This window comes from Aedes aegypti, chromosome 3, assembly GCF_002204515.2.
Source record: "Aedes aegypti strain LVP_AGWG chromosome 3, AaegL5.0 Primary Assembly, whole genome shotgun sequence".
In the NCBI taxonomy this organism is placed as follows: domain Eukaryota; kingdom Metazoa; phylum Arthropoda; class Insecta; order Diptera; family Culicidae; genus Aedes; species Aedes aegypti.
In genome coordinates, this window is record NC_035109.1 from 133,548,809 (window position 1) to 133,571,094 (window position 22,286).

Below are 22,286 nucleotides of genomic sequence, written 5' to 3' on the forward strand. Positions count from 1 at the left end.
TGGGGCGCGTTAACCACTACGCCATGAGAGGACTCATGAACGCAGAAGTTAACCTGAATTTGATTTCAGCTCAATAATCACGTGGTTCTTTTTCGCAAAGTGCACCTCTTTCGGAAGAATTAGATGCCCATCCAAACACAACGCTTTCTATATATAGAGATCGGGGAGTCGTGAGTTCGATTCTCACTGAAAAGAAGTGTAACTTTTTCGCAAATCTTCACATCAATTTGTCCATCTAATCCAATTGCAAATTATATGTAATGTTTAGCTTTTCGGTAGTTGTTAAACTTCCACTCGGCTGGTTAGCCGTAAACCACGATTCAAATTAAAAACAAGTGATTTTAATTATTTTTACCTTCAGTTATGAGTTCTCGCTGTTTTTTGAATGCCAATGATTTGTTTTGGTCTTTAAAATTGATTTGATACTTTGAGGCCCGGTACTCAGGCTGTCAGCGCGTGGCAAACTACCCAAGTAACACAACATGTTTCATATGAATCACAATGACTTCAATATGACTAATGAGAATGTTCTGTTTCATAGCGAAAAAATTGGAATTCATACTTATATATGACTGGAAAAGCGCAGAAGGTGGAGCTTGTGCAACATATTTTTGTTGTCAAAATTATGTATCATATGGATTTAGGTATACATAATTGTGTATTATACTTTGTCCAACAAACCATTAACGCAACAAAATACTGAGAACATTTGGTAGTGGAAATGCATTGGATGGTCGACAATAAAAAATGTAAAAGTGCAAACATTGACAAGCCTTCATTTTTGATTGCATAACTGTTATTGATTGATAGCTGTTATTGAACACTAAATTAATATGCGAATCGAAAATTATGGTGAAATTTGCACTTTTGCTTAGAAAAAATCAATTCGCCCTTATAAATCGTTCAATATACATTTTTCGACATCAAGCCAAGTAAATATTTCCAAAAAGGAATGATCACATTTTGCAAATAAGTTCATTATTTTGTTTTCTACTAACCCGCATAGAAAAATACATTTCGCAATGTGGTTATGACTGTAATCATAATTTAAGCCATACTGTAGCTATTTGTGTTATTGTTCACAATCAGTACCACCATTAGTTTTGCTAGATGTTTTACTGTATAAGACATTGACATAACAATACCACGTACAGTGAGTGTATGATAAACAGGTGTTTAATTGTTTGTAACTGTCCATCTATCTGAAGCTCAACTGTTAATAACATTAAAAATTGTATTAGAACAGTTTCACAAAAGGGTAACAGTTTGGTGAATTGTCCATATTTTGTTCCATACAGTGCACGGGCAAAGCTAAAAAAGCGCGGTGTCACAAAGACAATAAAAAAAATATATTGTTTCACTGTGAATCAACCATACCTGGTAAGTTGAAACTTCGATAACGGAAAAGTGATTACATAGGTGTTGGTGAGATCGTTATTATCGGTTTCAAGCTCGTGAGAAAAGATTGTTTGTGTCAAGTTGCTGGTAAAAATTCAACAGAGAAGGAGTTTTAGACGTATTTTTCCGAAAAGTGTTTTTTTTTTCGGAGTTTTGGTCTGCTTTCAATCAAGCCTGTGACCGTGTGTAACCGTGTGGGGTTTTAGGCTGCACCTATCATTGGCATCAGCGTTTCGCATCCGGAACAAGGACCAGTTTTGTCAATTCCGCATATCCTCCAGAATGGTATTCGCTGTCTCCTGCTGCAAGTTGAGCAGCAAGCGGTCCGTATAACACAAGGCGACGCATAACAAAAATTTCAACTGCACTATCCTAACAGTAAGTTTTGGTACGATTATACTGGAGTATTTGCCCAATTAATAACATGTTCCTTTACACCCTCTCCAGCTCAACTTGTTTCTCCAGCCACTGCGGACGATGTGCTTTCGGATGCTGTTCGTTATTGATTGCTTCTCCCAAAAAACGACCGGTATGCCGGCTAGAAAAAAGGAAAACCCGGAAGAAAGCTGCAGGTATCCCTATAACGTGGTCACAGGATGTCGGAAATGATCGCTCTCATCGGGGATCTTCCTGAATTGAATTGTTTAGTTGCGTTATGATTGTTCAGAGTGCTATTTGATCCAAAGTTGAGCATCAAAACGGAAAACCGATTGCTGTATGGCCGGATTGTACCGTGATGAATCAAAATCCGGACGGTACCAATATCCGGACACTCTGATTGTAATTATTAAATTTAATATGAAATCAAATGGTAAATATAGGTTTAAAATTTTATTCATAGCTTTAAATATGTCTGTTCATGTTAATTCATTATTTCATCTATTAATCCTTTGTCACAAAATATTAAAAATAAAAACAAATAGGCGACACAAGTTGAGTGTCATTCCTCCAGATAACCAAATCTCATAGTGAAATTTTTGACCAGAACATCTGCCACTTTCGAGTTAAAACGAAGTTACAAAATAATACAATTTGAGTGTTTTGCGTATCTGTGAAGTGTGTGGAATAATAGTTTTCAAGTGTGTGCAGCAAAGAGTGAGTACAATTTGTGCAAATAATCATTTGTAATGAGAAAACAGGATGCATCAAACGCTGTCCGGATTTGTGGGCTAGTGATCGTTAACCCGGATATATTGTAAAAACCTAATATTTAGTGCATTTGGAAAATGTTTTGATGTGAATTGATGTGAAACTGTATAATTATAAAACTAAGAATGCCATAAGTCGGCGGAGAACGGGTTTACGCAAGAAAAATGTTAATATTGAGGATCTTTTCTGTGAACATCAAATGCAGGTTGTTGACAGGGGGTGCATATGAAACAATTGTACTTTTATTCAAAGTTTTGGCCTTTCATATATTGATTAGTATATTTATGCTTGTTATTTTATTATATTGGAGATTTACCGTCAGAGTAAAATGCCTCTTATTGTTTTTCATGTATATATTCAACGCAAAACGCATCTGTCCGGATTTCGATTCAAAAGCGTCCGGCATTTTGATGCATGTGTCCGGATTTAAGAACACGACATGCTTCATTAAATTAACGTTTTACAAGTTATAAATGTATATTTTACTACAATTGTTATTCATGGTACAAAATTTGGGAGTATACCTGTGTGGCAATCAATAAAACTTATACTAGATGTGATAGAAACATGTTTAAAACAGCGTTTGAACTTTCGGCGTAACTTAAGTGTCCGGGTAATGATGCATCACGGTACTGTGTAATTTCATATTGTGTGATATTAAAAACTATCACTTCTAATGTATATTTGGCGTTTGTTTCTTTTTTATTGTATTTATTGTTTAATGCAACAAATAGTGCATGTGGTCTGAATGAAATTCAGATTGTAACAACTACAACCAAGTAATTTTATAATTATCGTTATTATCTGTCATTTTATAAGTATCATTATAAATAACCTACAAGATCAATATTGATGAAGCTGTATCTGTTGCAATCGAAGAAATATTATTCTACTTTTATATTATTGCTTCTTTTTATTTATTCATTATTTTTTGTTTTATGGTCAAAACATATTAGTACAATAAAGCAAAGCATCAAAATACTATAACGCACCATAAACCAATAATTACATGTACATTACTTATTTTTACTCGAACGAAACAGTCCAACCATTCTAAACCTATTTGGTGTACAGTGAATTGGACTGAAAATGGACAGTATTTCGACCATTTGAAAAACTGTAAACGAAAAATTTTGTTCGAGAAAATCGACGGTTTTTATGGTGACATAACTTAACCGCCTATTCCCCACATTGTAATTTTCTCAATTACCGTTTACCAAACTGTAAAACCCGTTCGGGGTACGGTCGTTTTATTGTTACTTTGGATGTTTTATGGAATTGTGTAGTTACTATCGAAAATGGTTGGAGATGTTCTGGGAAATTGTGTCAATATGGTTCATAATTATGCGGGAATACACTGAACTTTTACTGAACTATTATTACTTTTTTCAAAGCTTTAGAACAAAAATCTCATCGTTATGGTAAATATTCAAAATTAAATTCAAAAATTAAAGATGGTCCCATTAGACACACTGCATGACGAGTGTTTTGGGAAAAGACAAAAATTTCATTGCCAATCATTTGCCATTGTTTCATTCAAGGCAGTGAAAAGTTTTCATGGACAACTAGTGTGATCATAAATTTACAGTGTGATATAAGTTTGATAAATCACTTGACTATGACAGCATGAATGGAAGTTGTAGCATGGAAGTTGCTTCTCAAATCTCACGAACCGTTGTAAAAAAGTCTAATCAGGTTATTACCAAAAACTATTCCGGCAAACTTTATGTTACAATTTTGTTGACGGAAAACTCCTATACCAAATGACTATGAAGATTGTACCCCGTTTGGCATAAAGTCGTTTGGCATAAGGTCGTTTGGCATAAAGCCGTTTGGCATAATGGTCATTTGGCATAATGGCCGTTTGGCATAATGATTGATTTAAAATAAATATCGGCATTATTTAAGCTTTCACCGAGATCAACACCACCGAGATCAATACCACCGAGCCCATAGCAAAAAAATTTGGTAGTTTCTAAACAAGCGTGGTGTTCGTTCAGAGATTTTTTTTTGCCCTGGGCTAGTTCATCTCGGGACCAACGGCTTTACTTCCCTTCCGAAGGAAGTCGTCACTGATTTTTTTTTAGTGACTATCTCAGGGATGGGATTCGATCCCAGGTCCTCGGCGTGAGAGGCGTGTGTTCTAACCCCTACAGCAGGTCCGTCCCCATCTTCAGATATTATTCAAGCCAAGAATTTCCAAAAATTGTTGTGATATTAGAGAGCATTACTAAATTAAACTCGTGACGGGTCTCTACATCCCAGAACATAGAGTATCTTTGAGCTTGTTGCGATATACATATTTGAAAACAATAAATTTCAGAGGCGAAAGATGCATGTCAGAACTAAATCATTTAGTGACTTCAATTTTCTACTCTACCACGTAAGTAAGATACAGACATACATAAATTTCCATACATGTACGTACAATTATGCACACTTACACCCTTTATATACCAAAAACAAAATAAAATCTTAGGTCAATATTTTTTTATTATAAAAAAACCTACAGATGTTTCAGAATAGTCTTCAAAAAGATTCTATAAAACTTGCCAGCTGATAATGCCCTGCCCAGCGTATAAACATAACTAGCAAAATATTTTTTCTGGGTCAAGCTATTAGTACATGTGGCTCGGATCTGACAGCGATCGAAATATATATTTGCAATATCAGAATTTCGTTAGTGCTAATCAAAAGTTAGTCCTCCAGTCCAATGACAGTCAAATATTGCACTCCAACTATTACATGCTTTACAGACGTGAATATTTGAAGTCAACATTATTCGTCTATAACGTTGAAGTTACTGCATCACTGATGCATATGGTCACCGATAGAACCGAATCCACGCGGTCCAAGATTTTTGACACTAGAGTGGGCCAGTGTTGCATTTGAACGCGTTCAGTTTGCGTTCCAGTTCAAGCCTTTGAACGAGGGATCAAGTAGGCTTGAACATTGAGCAGCTCAAAAATTTGAACTCGTGCGAGCTGAAAATTGAACGCGAAATGTGCTGTTTTGGGTGCTGAAAAGTAACACTTTTCAGCACTCTTTTGAGAATCGCCAACTAAATATCTGAATGGCTTATACAGCCATCCTTCGAATGGTTTTGTATTTACCAATGACAAGCAACTTGCCCTACATCCATTGGACGATCCGAATCCCACTCGTGTGTGCGATTCTGTTTCGGCATCGGGTCGTCTAGCAAGACAAAGATGAGGTAGTAGAGTTATCTAGTTCATAGCTTCCCAAACTTGAATTTCGCGACCCCTTACCGTCTCACCAGTTTAAAAAAAAAAACGAGCGAGGTGACGAGAGGTCGGGGGGTCACGAAAGCCAAGTTTGAGAAATGATGATCTAGTTAATTCCCAACAAATCCGATGCGTGCAGACAACTTAGCACATGAATAGTGTGTATACAAATTGGTATAAAATTGCAATCAGCATCTTACCTGGGTTGTCCTTGAATATCTTGATCACCTCCACGCTTCTATCTATACACGCAAAGATGAGAATACCCATAAATGGGTATTGAAATCACTCAAATCTGAGTTTTTGCCATGTTACCCATAATATGAGTAAAATATACCTGTAGAAAGCGGTAAACTTTACTCATATTATAGGTAACTAGCCATTACCCATATTTGAGTGAAAATTTTAGGACTTCACCATTTTGAATTGTTTCCGTGATAAGAACATCATCTTTGTGTATTTTGTCTCAATAATTGATTGCTGTTCATAAAGACTTTTATGATGCATACAATTATAGAAAAAGGTAAGCTAATTTCGAATAGATATGAATTCACAGAAGTAATATTCCGAGTAATTGATTGTCCTCGCTTTTGCTCCCAGGCACAATAAAAACCTCGCCTTATTTCAATGACCGCGGAGGACATAATTCGGCCGAATACAAATCAATTGCTGGTAAGTTGCTATTATTAAAATAGATTAGTAGAAATAATTGTAATAAACATGATGTATTTTTTACAGAATACGATGTTGCGGGAGAAAGTAAATAGCAAAGGCCGTTGGAGACCAAGTCTATGGACATTCCACTCCTGATCTTAACTTCCTGGCATTCTTAGAATAGTGTTGGTTATTTATTATTATGCTTGTTAGTAATAAATAGTATGTTCTAATTATCCAAATTTTCATTTTATTTGATAATTTTCAGAGGGAAATCATTATCAATTACCCATATATGAGTAAAAAAAATCCGGTATTTTTCAATGCTAAACATGTACCCATATATGAGTACACCCATATGATGCTGTACCTATAAATAGGTAAGGGCACTTTACTCATAAAATGAGTGTGTGTACTTTTCGGCGATTATGGGTAAACTTTACTCATATTTGGGTAGACTGATCTTAGCGTGTAAAGCGTGAAAATGTGTGACAGTCATGTAGTACGTATATGTATCACAGCCTACCTGATTGAAAAATATTGAGCCTGTACGACACATGGATGGCCACGTGGGTTATTCTGAAATATGATTGTGATCCTAGATACAACTCGATTAAACGGTTTTTTCGTAATAGCAAAAAATGTTGTATGCAACTCGTTGCAAAACTCGATTTTTTCAGCACTCGTCGTATTTATCCAACTCGGCGAGCCTCGTTGGATAAATGTACGACTCGTGCTGAAAAAATCATCATTTTGCAACTTGTTGCATAAATAACTATGAATGCGGGAGTTTTGCAAAGATGTTAAGAAACATTTGGGGTTCCTTATATTTGTAATGATAGGAATTCATTATGTTCTGGTGCATGTTTTTGGGTTTTATCTTCAATGTGCATTTTGAACTGAACCGGCCGTTCATGAGCAGGTGCAGAATCTTACACGAGAGTTCAATGTCTACTAGGTTCTCGGGCAAAATCAGAACGCGTTCAGTTCATTTTTGGCTCGCGTTCAGTTTAAAATGAACTAATTTACAATGACGTCACGCTGCTTCTTCCACCGGGAAGAACACCTCTTACTGCGGGCCGTGTTTACAAAAAATGAACGATTTCGTTGTGCATTCATCCACTTCATGTTCATCCGGTGAACATTCGTCGTCCGGATGTTGGTCCGGATGTCATTTTATGTAAACATTGCCCGCATTTAGAGCAGAAAAGAAAAAGAAAGTTGATGATAAAAGAAGACCGTGGATAAGTCCATGCATCACTGGAGGGGGCCAGAATAGTGGTTATCACGCTCAATTGGGTCCTAAAATTTGTAATGAAATCTTGTTTTTATTTAATAACACGAAAAAGCATGTTACTGTAATTACTTTAGCAATTTTTCCCGCTCAAATAATGGCTATATCATGTTTAAACTTTAATTTAAAAATTTGCTCCATAAATGAACCTTGACACTTTTGATCATGTTTGACGTTCGCTTAGTCGACAAAAACACCACAGGGGTTTTAGTTCGACCACTGGGGTTGTTCCTATCTGACGTTTCGTAAGGGACACGGAAAACAAAATACACCCAAAATTTGAGTTTAAGCCAAAGGATTCGACAAAATCCAATAAAAATGTTTTTGGGCTTAAACCAACGGAAAACAATAGAAAATTGAGTAAACATGTGTTTTTGGCCTAATTTTAAGCGTTTGGCACTAAAATTGGGACAGGGCTTTAGGACCCAATTGTATAAGTGCCCTGGTGTATAAGTACACGAAAAACACCAAAAATCTGGGTGTAAATATATCAAATTGGATTTTTTTTTCATAAGCATTTTGATTAGTATGGAAAGTGTGTGCAAGTTTCGTTGAGGAAAACAAAAACAAACTGTGTATGACGAGCGTATGCGAATGTTCGTGACGTCAAATGTCACTAAGCTCTATACCTGGGGAACATACGGAAGCGTGCCCGCTCAAATGTCACAATTCTTGGACCGAGTGAGTTCAGCAAGGGAGGCTCTTTACTGCTACCTCAACATGTCGCTGGTTCTAAAAATCAAACAACCATACACAAATACGACCAAACAATGGTGAAGGCGTAATCAATTTTCTCGAACATTTATTTTAGGAATTGAGTAGAATTTTCTGATTAAATTGGCAACAATGCACTGCAGTAGCGCGTAGTAAATAACTGCTTGCAAAAATATCTTTCAAGCGCATATATTATCTGTAATTTTGCGAACAATATTTTTTACTTTTCCACGTTCAGCCATAAATCTGGTTCTGGACTTAGGTTGGTGGCTATTAAATTTTACTCTCAGTTGACAGCCGCCCTTCACCCTTGGAGTTCAGTTCATGGATGGATAAGTCAATTTGTCGGTTTTTTCGTTCTTCACTTCCTTCAAAAGATCATCTTTTCCATTCGACGGCTAGAAAACATGTGCTTCTTTTTTTTTAGCCTTCAATAAATGGTGTTTAGGTTCATCTAAAAATGTAAGGAGCATTGCACTAAAAATAAGCGATTGTTGCTTCACTCGATAGTAAGTATCTATTATTTTGATCTAGGCAGACCAATTTCTTATGGTTGTTTCCTTGATGTTTGGCACATAGAAGCAATTCCCATCTAATAAGTTTTTTTTTGCGAAGATATCTCCTTTAGTTGATCATCGTTTTCGAAGATAGCAAATTTTTCATCACTGGACTTCAATATAGGCGAATAAAATATTTGCTGACTAGCGCCATCATGAGAATGACTTCCGAACTAAGAAGGATTTAGGCGAATAGCTTTCTTTGGATTTATTCACTGGACTGATATATAAGCGAATAAAATGTGTGCCCAGTAGGTGATTTCCGAAGTAATAAGTCTCCAGGCGAATAGGCTTCATTTAGTTCTTCAACTTTGTCAAAGACTCTAACTATGTATCCAATCACTGGATTGAGATATAAGCAAGTAATATGTTTGTCTATTAGCGCCACCTTGGGAGAGTTTTCCAAACTACTGGGCGAATAGATCCTATTGAGTTGAACACTTTTGTCGAAGACACCAATTTCGAATCTCATCGCTGGACTGAGATATAAAAAAAAATACCACTAGCGCCACCTCATTTAGTTGATCAACTTTATCGACGACACCAATTTTGTATCTAATAACTGGACTAAGATATAAGCAAATAAAGTTTTGGCTCACTAGCGCCATTTTGTGAGCGTTTCCAGAATTTATAAGGTTCTTTGCAAATAGGTATTATTTAGTTGTTCAACCTTGTCGAAGACACCATTTTTGTATCTCATAACTGGACTTCGATATAAGCAAAAAAAGTTTTGGCTCACTAGCACCATCTTGGGAGTGTTTTCCGAATTTATAAGGTTCTATACAAAGAGGTATTATTTAGTTGTTCAACTTTGTCAAAGACACCAATTTTGTATCTCATCGCTGGACTAAGATATAAGCAACTGAAGTTTTGGCTCACTAGCGCCATCTTGAGAGCGTTTTCCGAATTTATAAGGTTCTATGCGAATAGGTATTTTTTAGTTATTCAACTTTGTCGAAGACACCAATTTTGTATATAATCGCTAGACTGAGATATAAACGAAGCAAATATTTGTGCGTCAGAAAGTTGTTTCATATATTGCTTATATATGCAACATTTGTTGGCGTCTGTGCGCCACCTGGTGAGTTAATTCTGAATTAAAAAAGTTACCAAGTGGAAGTCAGCAGTCCTGTGATCAACAATGCAGAAGACAGTTTTCTCGTAAACCTCTTTATTTTCAAGATATTTGCACTACAAGTACTGTCCTATTTATAGGACGCTGGGCGTTCGGGGCTTCTGTCCTATTTTGAGGACGCTGGGCGGATATGGGTTAAGGTATCAGGAAGAATCCCAGTACATTTAAGAACCATAGATAAAATGTTGGAAGAATCCCAGAGGTATTTCAGGAATAATCGCTATATAAAAAAACTGTGATTTCTGAAAGACTTCCACATAAGTTCCAGAAGAATCCTAAAGGAATTTCTGCAAGTCCCTTGTTACCGCACCTAATATATTAACATATTCAATAACAAATATGTGCTACGTACATAAAATTATGAAATTTATTGATAAATATTACATGAATAATAATACTCGTCATTAAATAATTAAAAAAAATCTAGTACAGTCAATTGGGCTTGGTGTGTTCTTCAAGTTTGCAGTACAATAAACAGCCCATATATGGGACGAATATTCGCGGGCCGCACAAAATGAAGTCACGAGCCGTACGTTTGGTAGCCCTTATCTAAATCACAATTAATAATAAAGTTGACATAGCTCTTTGCTTATCATTTCAAGGTAAAAATATCTACCAGTATGCGCTGACCGAAAACCGACCAACTGCACTTCGATTTACGGTACTAACGTACCAATGCGCCTGGCAGGTATGCTATATCGCAATGTGCGCTACATTTCATTGCAACGGATGCGTACCCATTGCGTACCGTTCAAGTTCAGTGCGACTCATTTGCTCGCGACGCACAGCGGCGCATGGCCGGACAAAGCTTCAAAATTTTATGTTCTCAAAATCATGTGTTAATATTTTTTATAGGCTTCTGTACCATTGAATGGCGATTTCCCAAAATTTGAGATTGATCAGCTTTGTTTTAAATTTTTGGCAGCACCTTAAGTGTGAAGCACAACTGGACTGCTTTAAATTCATGAATAATAGTTTACCTATAAAGCTTCAAATAGGTATCATTTGAAAACATAGTCTTAAGCCTTCGATTTTACTGTTTAATTTTTACCATTTTAAATTGTTACTTGTAATAAGAAATGTTTTTTAAAATCTTCCTTCAAAATTTTGCTTAATTTTCAAAATTTCGTTCGTTTTATGTGAAGCGTTTTGAGATAATGAATCGCCCACTGTTAAGCCGCGAATAATCTATACTTTCAAGCGTACAATAGTTTTTCTTGTCCCTCTTTGCCCCTGGTAGTGAAAACCTCATTTTATTTTTTCAATATAATTTACCCATTTAAACATTCAAATCTATATCGTGTTTTATAACCCGTTTGAATTTTAACTGAAATTATTAAAAGGAAGTTGAATTTGTATATCTAGTTTAGGCTTATGTACTTTTTTTTTCATTACATCCAAAAGTTATGTAAAACTATATATTTTATTTGATTGGATGCAAAATTTTAATCTGGACGAATTTCGCTAGGAAATTAATTTTCAATATAAAGGTTATTTAAAACGGGATGAGATCGGACATCGAAGAAAGCCAATAGGATATCATTTGCAAGGGATTTGTGCCGCATCTGAGGTTTTGTCCGACCTTTGTATGAAGGCGCGCCACTGTGCGACAGTAAAGATATCTCGATTACATTGTCCAATCTAATTAATTTCAATCAAACTGATAATTTTGCCGTAAATATAGTTGATTTAATATCCTTCGTCGCAGTCGAATTTTTACGACCCATCCTGCAATCTTTCTAACACTGATATGCGTGTGCGCTAACTGAATTGATTGCGGCGGCGCCTACTTGTTGCTCTGTGGTAACTGTCACTTGGGTGAGCCGTTTTTATTGAGCTTTTGCATATTTAGCACCGGTTGACGAATATGGATTTGCCATCGGGCATGCCGTCGATCGTAAAGTCGATAAAAATGATTAAATTTAATAAATCGGCACTTTTAATAGTGCATTAAAAATATTGCCGCGTAAGGACGTAAGTTGTTGGGGCGAATTGCTTTTTATTTTCGGAACGGTGGTATCGTAAAATGCACTGATACTTTCAATAAACTTGCAAAAATGGCGCAGATCTGTGTAATTATAAGCGGTACCAACATGGAAAAGCAATCACACTAAATGGTCCACATTATAAATCATTTGGTAATTATTGGCATTTGATATGGGTTTGATTGAATAAAAAGTAATAACTTATTTGTACTTGAATCAATATTACTAGTTTGAACTGGAATCAATTTGCTTAGCCACCAATATACCTGCACATTTGTTTTAAACTTTTTTTTATTACTATATTAGCCTTTATTTAGCGGTAATCTCTTGAACACAACATTTGAACATCTTAAATTGGACTGCTTGTTCTTTGAATGGGAAAGAGGGCGAGCTGTTTAAGTTTTTAACAGCTGGTCAACTACACGTAGCAGTTATTACAGAAACTCATTTAAACTATTTATTAAAAAAATAAATAAAAAAATATGAATGCATATACATCCTCATCAAGTAACTTATCATTCTTGGTTGATATGTTTTACAAATGTTTTCGGTTGGTATACTTTCCTGACTAAAGAAAACTGCCAAGGTTATACCACTTGCAAAACCGAACAAATATCCTGCCGAAGATTCTAGCTATCGTTCAATCCGCTTGCTCTTCATTATCAGTAAACATTTTGAAAAAAGTTATTTTTAACAGAAGTTTAGTTCACTTCAACGAAATTCAAATTTTCATCAATGAACAGTTCGAAAAAATCTTTTGACCAATATAATTCTGAACTGCTACGACAAATGAAATGTTGTTAACAAAATGTTAATAATAGCTTTATTTAGTTTTATTAAATTAAAATGATAGTGTTACTTAACTTAGAGCACCTAGATTTAAGAAAAGAATGTAATGTATTTCAAACACTAAGCACTAAATGGAAAATAAAAAAATGAGAAAAAAAATTATACCCAAATGCTAGCCAGGTTCGTCCCCATCTGGTGGTCTTCACCTGTTCTCATGTATAATCAGCTCAGTGTAAATTGTAATAAATTTGCCTACAGTCCCTCAGGACACATTTACGAGGTGGCGTTGGAATGTGCTTATTCAACGCGATGCCAAGCAATTAATTATGCACCTCGACCACAGCCCACCATGAATCGAATCTTTATTTCGATGTGCAACCTAGCATTTCCTAGAAGACTGAAATCATAACTTTTCCCAGATCCATGGTATACAACGACAGCGAGATAGCTAGCTGCAACCGAATGTGCCAGCCCGAATTTATCACAGCATGAATTCCATTCAAATCGCACTATCGACCGAATAGGGTACAGTTTGGGATCGATTCGATAAAATTGAATCGGATTTTAATTATAGGTAATTAAATCGATATTTAGATATTGATCTTGGTTTGAAATATTATGCAAATCGACGAGCGTTACATGCGATTATTAAAAGCTTCAATTGTTTATTCTCGATATTAGATTCAAGGAATACTTTTCGGAAACAGGAAAAGCTCGGAAGACGATAGCCAAGGGGATGACTTACGATTTGAAATTTGAACAAGTCTTAACCCGCATCTGCACAGCAAATCGAAAAAAGTTCAAATTGCTGTCATTTAGAAAAATCTTGACGGATTGCCTTCGTTTTAGTTCGAATGGAGTTTTGGAAATAGTTTTTGGATACGTGCACTGGTTCGGAGCTATTATGGTGGGCCACTGGGTCAAGTCGTGTAAAAATGGCCCCAATTTCCTTTTCAGTCAACTAATACCCAACCTATTAGTAGATAGTAGTTTACGGAACAAGTTGCAGAATGATAATTTTTACAGCACGAGTCGTAAGTTTATACTACGAGTAGGATAATTACGACGAGTGCTGTAAAAATCGAGTTCTGCAACGAGTTACGTACAATTTTTTTTAGAATTTCGTACAATTTCGTAGAAGACCACTTGAGGGTATCAGAAATAATATCGGAATACATTCACCATAATTTTACAATTTCTGAAATATAGTTGCGTAATGAGAAAGCGTTGCGTAATGAATCATTACAGCACTGGTTTCAGTTGCGTATTGACCTGAGAGAGACTCGCGAAGAGGAAAAATATCAACGTCATATGCAGCCCAGATTCCCCTCTCACGAAACGTCAAATGCAGCCCACCGTTTTTATGGCTGAAAAAGTGAAAAGTATTGTGTTCAAAGTTAACTGTTATTAAAAACCTCAGTCAGCGGAGCAGTTATTTCCAAAGTTGCTGATAAATCTAAGCAGAGGATTAATTATTTCTAGTGTCTGCTACGTTTGCTGGCATGAAATTTCACTCAAACGGATATTTATGATTCGATGTGATGCAAACTCAATCATTTTTTGCTAAGAGGTTCATGTGAGGGATTGAACGGCTTGCGCATAATTGGTATAAACACAAAGTGGAATAAGAAAAAAACTCAGCAATCACAGAAAAAGAAGACCGTCTTCGCGAGCCTCGTCTCAGGTAATGACTATTCCCGCACTGTATACCCAGACAACCAAAATGTACGTATAACGAAATCACCTGGAGGCTTTGTATGTGCAACATTTCACTTATAAGATGTCGCGAAAAGGCCTCTACGTATAAAAGTGGAGGCGATATGCGTGCATATATTATGTGATGAATGATAACATACAATGCGAGTGTATAAATATTCCACCGAACTAACCTGTGATCTTATGCGACTTAATTTATGATAACAAATGTTGATTTGACAGCTGCTACGGATTGATACGACTTAATTTGTACGAGTGTACGGGACGAAACAAAATGTACAAATGAACTCAGTAAAGAAGTGTTTTATGCGAGGAAGCACAGCAATCTGACGAGTTTATCCAACGTGTTTTGCGGGTTTGATGTAATTAGTATGAATAAACGAGTTGTAACATGAACTTTCATGCGATTTCTGATTGTCTGGGTACTTCAGTGCAGGAAAGTAGGCCGTTTGATGACAGATTGGCGTGATGAAAATCAGCCTATTACGATGATAAATTGCAAAAAATCTGTTTCCAACTCAACTTGCTTGATAGTTTTTACTACGGGCGTCATGTGAGGGCTAATTTAGACAATGGGATCTGCTTTGACCTCGGGTATTTTGTCGGTTATTTATGGGACCTCCTTAGAATCGACCGAATATAGATCAATTCTATGTTTTTCTTCCGAACAGTCGTAATTATGGTGTTAAACTTCATCATTTTCAAAAGCTAACTCAAACATGGTCATGAGGAATCACTACATTGATGACAGGTCAAGTAACTTAATTGTGAATCAGGTTTTTACAAAATGGAAGATTTTCGAGGTTAGGGTATATTGTCAATTATTTTTCGATAACCAATACCCTTTAAATAATCTTGATCGATCAGGTCTGAGCTGCTTTCTCAAACTAATAATGTTCAATATTCAAATTTGCCAGTTTAGAAAAACATGTTGGCCTATTTGAAGACGGTTCCATGGAAATCTTTCTGTCGCTTCCATACATCCGGGAAGATTACTTCATCAATGCAACGTTACATCGCGCTTCTGAATATGTCTAGATCCACATTGAAAGCCGTTTCTAGGGCAACATTAGGGATGCCATGGTGTTCCGGTGCCTTATTTGGGCTTGTGGGGTAATACAGGAAGAGTACATCGATTATCGATCGCAGCAGCTTGGGCGACTTCTCTTGGGGCGCCATGGCACCTTTGGTCGTAGCCTGGAAGGGAGGCACAGATACTACACACGAAATATGGAGCAACTTATTTTAAAACTGCAAGATAACTCCAGCTTGGGGGTCGTCCATTAATTAGGTAAGGGTTTATGGGGGGAGGGAGGGTTTGAGGTTTCTTACGCGCCATACAAATTATTTTTAATTTTCATACAAAAAATCTTACTATGGGGGGGAGGGGGGGTCTAAAAACCGCCAAAATTGTCTTACGTAATTAATGGATCGCCCCTTGCCAACGACAATCAAGGCAGGCTTGGTGAAAATCGCTGGTTTTTATTTGTTGTGCAGCTCTTACTTTTCTGGACAAACATGCTTTTTTGCTAAGCCTGATTTCGCTTTTAAGTGCGGATCTTTCCGCACTGTAGATTAGCCTACGTTCTTCTCTTTCAGCGTTGTTGCAAGCCCGCTGCATCCTCCTTCTGGCTCGTAGACAGCTCCCACGTAGATCGGCAATAGTCGAGTTCCACCAGTAGGCTGGACGGCGACCGTTAACTGGTTTCCCAACTCTCGACATGGTTACATCGCACGCACGAGTTAGTGCTGCCGTTAACTCGTCTGCACTGAGGTTCGAAGTGATGCGTTCAAGTCTAAGCGCTTCGACGAACACGTCCTTCTTGAAGTCCGCCGTTTTCCACCTTCGTACGTCTGTCTAACTTTCGCAATATACTGGCTGGAACCAGCCCCCGATGCGGTACCGGATAATCTGATGGTCGCTACCGGTATACTCTTCGCACACTTTCCAGTTCATGTGTCTTGCTAGCCCCGGGCTGCAGAAAGTGAGGTCGATGATGGACTCTCTGCCTTCCCGACGAAATGTGCTGATGGTACCTTCGTTGGCTAGATGAACATCTAGCTTTGCTAATGCTTCTAAAAGACTGCATCCTCTTGCGTAGGTGAGGCGGCTTCCCCACTCGATCGCCCAAGCATTGAAGTCGCCGGCTATGACGAATGGTCTACGATCGGTAAGCTCTTCCGTCAATCTGTCTAGCATACGGTTGAATTCTTCTAACGACCATCGCGGAGGTGCGTAGCAACTACAGATGTACACACTATCAACTATGGCGATTACGAAGCCTTCTTCTGCGCATTCCACCACATCCTGAAAGGGGTAGGGTGATGTGCTAGTATCCATTGTATTAAGCATTGATCAGTGAGAACTGCGATTTTCCCAGTATTGCAGTGAATGATGCTGACACAAACCGATGCCAAACAATTCTTTCTCAAAACGGCTTTAGCATTGTACAATAACATTTTGATAAATCTTGATCTCTTTTTGGAAATAATGCAAAGAAAATGCATCTTACCGTATTCTCAGTCCGTCGTATCGTTTTCAACTCCGTCGCAATCAGTTTACAGATTCGTCTCACAACTTACGGTTCACTGTGTGTATTGAATGGTTAAAACACAACATATCAACGCTATAATAAAATGTTTTACTAGAATATATAGATCTACTGGCATCTCCCTCCATTCCTTCAGCATGATGGAATATACTAATTTCCTTTAAAATTCATTTTTCTTAATCAAAATTCAGCCCAAACATATGAACACAATTCCTTTTGACCGTACAATTATGGCATTTGCTCACAGTACAGCGAAAACAACACAATCAAAGAAACCGTATTTTTACATCGAGCGTCGCGCACACATTGATGCGCACAAGCTTTTTTTTCTCAGTACGACGGATTAAACTTTGTTTACATTCTCAATTATACGCGGCGGTTGAGGAAATTTCGTAAAATTTGGTGATTTATTGAAGTTTTACGGCGTGTGATTGGAATGAAATCCTTCAGTGAAGAAGTACGAAGGTTTTCCATAGTGAAAATAAGTGCCCGGCGAAGTAAGAACTTGTGTTAGAAAGTGGTGTGGCTCAGTCGATCGCTAAGCATTTCTCTCAAATAGTGTTCGTCCATGCGATTTCGGTGAAAAAGTGCAGAGTGGATAATTGAACTGAAGTTATTTACCGAAATACAGTAGTTTTATTGCATTTTTCGTGTACAAGTGTACAAACTATAACAGCTTTCACAAAATTACACTTGGATAATGAATCTATGTTGCAGGTAAGTTTGAATATCCGTCGTAGTGGAACATTTAAAGTTTGATATGACGAATAGTAGCGCTTACGACGAAGAAGAACAAAACCCTATCTTCCAACCGTCCAAATTGCCGCTGTTTTACAGATACAAGTAATCTCTAGGTGGGTTTCGGTATGGCTCAGAGATGATAGCTACGTCACACTTAATTTCCGCTACAGACTGCCCCAGCAAATGCTGAGCAACCTCACAGTGGTTCGAGTTTATTTGCGCTATCTCCACTGTGACATGTTTGCAGACGCTTGTTTAAAGGCCGGACATCTTGGGTCTCCTGTGACGTGTTTGTTGTTCCCGTTGTTGGCACAGATCAGACATGTCGGTGTTTTCTGACAGTCTTGCGCCTTATGGCCTTCTTCTCCACACCTTCTACACAATTTGCTTCTGTCTGGCCCATTGCAGAACCGTGCAATATGACCAAACCCGAGACACTTAACGCACGCTACCAGCTGATAACGTTTAGACACACTAATCGGACAAACCAACCAGCCAACTTTGATCTTGCCAGTTTTGAGGGTCTTTTTCGCTGCGTCAACAGGCAGCCTGCGAATCGACATTGAAACGTTACCCAATGCGCACTGCTGCTGCATGGCTAATCTCAGATCTTCCTCCGTTGAAATCTCGTCCATATTTTACATTCGAGAGTCGCTTCCGGACACACAGCTCTTACAGTGCTGTTCTGAATAATAGCAGCGCATGTCGATTTTCATACAAAATGCCCAACTTTGACATGCTGTAGTTTTGTTCCCTTTCAAGCAATCGAGTTGAAATTTTCTCCACAGAACTACAAATATGCCCAATTTTGTAAACACAAAATTTCAAAATTTTCTAAGCCCCTGCCGGAAAGTGATATACTAGGTGAAATTTTTCGAAAAAATAGCAGTTTTAAAAATTTGAATTTCGGCTTGTCATTATAGTTTTAAATTGTATATCACTTACCAATGGAACAATCTCCTCCTACTTATCAAACCTACACCATTAAATTTTAAAATGAAAAACTGCTATTTTTTCAAAAAATTTCACCTAGTGTCTCACTTTTCGGCAGGGACTCAGAAAAAACTGCAATTTTGTAGTTACAAAATTGATCATATTTGTAGTTCTGTGGAGAAAATTTCAGCTCGATTGCTTAAAAGGGAACAAAACTACAGCATGTCATAGTTGAGCATTTTGTATGAAAATCGACATGCGCTGCTATTATTCAGAACAGCACTGTACTTCCACCTTATCCCCCATGGCTTTTTTGGCTAGCTCTTTATAGAATGAGCTGCTTGCCTTTGACTCCTTTCTTAACTCGAGGATCATCTCACCATTCAGGGTACGCCTGACTTTTTGAACGTCTTCTCCTAGCTCTTTGAGATCTGGATTCGACCGCATAGCACGCAAAACCTCCATGTACGAATCGTCACTTGCTTTAAGAATGAGCGCTTCGCCCTTGTTCCGCCCCTTAATAGACACCCGATTTTCGGATGGGTTCTTTTTATTGTCTTCTCTTTCTTCTTTCCAACCACTTGCCACGGAGTTTGGCTGTTTTCCTCAGTAGCTTCCTCGGTTGTTGGGTATACCCCAGTACCGGGGGTGTCCTTGTGCTTTTTTGGGCCACGTGGTCTAACATCTTCTGGTGACGCTCTTGCCCTCTTCGGCGTGAAGAAGGGCGTTGTTTGCACGCTACTGACATTTTTGTTCGACACAGGGTCTTCCACCGTCACAGTACTCGTTTCCACTTTTCGCGATGCAGAGGCTCGCATTGCTTCTAACGCGGACTTGGTCACCGCAAGCTCTTTTTCGGCTGTATCAGCCCTCGCCTCCAGGGTTTTCCATTCTTTGACGGCCGCTCCAAGGGCTCCTTGGATCTTCGTCACCAACAGTTTGATGTCTTTGTGCACATTGCTTCTTTTGTCGACATACTCGTGCAGCTCTTCCACAAATTTCTTCGCTGTAACTACCTTCGGTAGTTTTGGTAGTTTCGACCACATACTATACTTACCAGGTCGCTTGTTCAGAACTACTTGCAGATTTGTGGTTTTTTGGAGAGATTCAACAGAGCCCACTGTTGAACCCCCACCACACCCTAGGCAGACTCTGCTTGAGCTTCTGTTCTGATGGACCAGAAGCTCGGCCTCCTCTCGGGGGAAGTGCCAAGTGATCTGTCGTCATGTCTGTCCTTCTATTTGTAGGTCGCACTATCTGGAATGACTTGCGAGCAATACGGTATAACTTCCCAAGTAACATTGGTAGCTGAATAACAGATTATTCAGGCAAAATGATGTTTATACAGCCTCTTTTCAGCTGAGTAAATTGTTATTCGGCTGCCATTGCTACCTGGGTTGCATACAAGTTGCAGGCTGGTGGTATACTTGAAGGTGTTAAGGGGGCAGGATCCATCATTGATTTCGGAATTTTCAAAAACAGTTTTTTCGTTCAAAATCAAGAAAATTTACAGGAAAATGTGTTCACTGTATTCTATTCTCTAACCGTGAACACATTTTCATCGAATGATTTTTAGTTTTGAACAGAAAAAATGCTTTTGAAGTTTCGATGATGACGATGATTACGATGACGGAGCGTTAATCGTTAAGAGGAAAACAACCATCATCGTTATACAAATTTTCAAAACCAGTTTTTTCGCTCAAAGTTGAAGCAATGTCAAAAAAAAAATCTATCATTGCATGGTACTGGCTATCTGTAATGCGATGATAGATTTTCATTAGGATTTCCTTAGACTTTAATGAGAAAACAGATTTTTAAGTGATGATTGCTGATGATTGAATGATGGATTCTTGAGCCTTAAGGCGTGAATGAAATGCAAAGAAAGAAGAAGACAAATAATAATAATAATATTACCAGGGATTGAATCCTGAGAAAATTGAGAGAATCGCTCACGTATCGTTCTCTGTAACTATCATAACATGCTGCACATTATGAGAGACTGTTTATCGTACACTGCTACAACTTTGATCAGATTGGGGGGTAGTAGTGCATGATAAAACCCCTCTAAACATGATCCAAGCCTGGGGGACACTATTGCTATTAGAAGTTCGTGGATTGTTTATCGTGCCAGTAAAGAAAAACACCTATCCCCAACGGTAAACAAGCGAGAAAAATGGATTTTATCATCGCTCTCTCTTTGGGGCTCTCGCTCGCTGCTTCCATTTATCAGAGTTGTTACACCTTGAGATACAATGACGATCGTAGACCGCAACAAATGGGATGTTTTTCTTTGTTTGCTTTGATCGTGCTTCATACTCAAATGAGAGCGAATTCTGCAATGTCTGAATTTTACAAAATGTTGTCTTTGAGCACCCCGGCATCTTCATATCAACTTGTTTTTTTTAATAATTTTCATAATCAATGGATAAAAATCTCACAGCGACTGACGAGTGGTAACTTTGTGGAACTATCTGTCAGGGATTTTATCTCTACACTCATTTTGCGAACCGAATTCATGTAATCTAACACGATCCAAAATAATGGCTTTGAACAAGTTGGATTTTCAGCTTATGCGTTATGTAGATCACGATAAACTAGATGTATCACACGATTTTTTTATCGATCTTTTTTATGGATCAGTTATTGGGTGTTAAAAGCGTGAAGAAACATAGTGGTGACGAGTAATAAATCATCAACCGGTTGTCATCGTATCGACAGTTTTAATGCCTACCAGGGCACGGTGTGACATAAACATATAACTACCGTTCAGTCTCAAGTTGTGTGTTTTAATAACTTTTCAATCGGAAGTTCTGCCATGCTTTATTTGAAAACATGTAGAATCATGTTCACATTCAAGACAAAACGGTAGCTTGAAGAATTGGATAACAAATGTATGTTTAGCTAGTAATAATTGCTTGTGTTCAAACTCTTACGTTCCGTGTAGTCAAATGGGATAACTAGCGATGCTAGATAAACAGCTTACCGATTGACCTTATCGATTCGTGTAACAGTCCACCATAACGAGTTAATTGATAGGGAAAGATGTGAGATAAACGAAACACGCCAATTTGTCTGACGGGAGGTGTTCGTTCATTGTCCATCGCGTTTACACACTCTTCAGTCCGAACTCTTTGGTATTTATTCCGGTTCTTTTTTCGATCACCTCGAAGGTTCAGCAGTATGAATGACACATTTGTCTAGAGATTTGGACGCATTTTTGATCGTCGAGGACCCACTACCCTTTTTCCATCCCATATACCAGTAGTGTGAAACATGAGCAGCTTATGGAAGAGATTGATATGTGCGATCAAGTCGGTCAGATAACAGCCAAAAATCAGCAACAAATTATAATTCGATCAAGCTAATTTGAATACTGATTTGAATAGAAAGATCTGCTTTCCCATTGACGAGGCGAGAAGGAATT

General features: G+C 37.8%; 1 long non-coding RNA gene across 1 annotated transcript; it reads left to right on the forward strand.

The window, feature by feature from the left end:
• Positions 1-977: 977 nt before the first annotated feature.
• On the forward strand, positions 978-2,077 carry LOC110679223. Its single transcript, XR_002502310.1, has 2 exons — positions 978-1,776; positions 1,846-2,077. It is a non-coding gene; the product is annotated as an uncharacterized LOC110679223 (long non-coding RNA).
• The last annotated feature ends 20,209 nt before the right edge of the window (positions 2,078-22,286 follow it).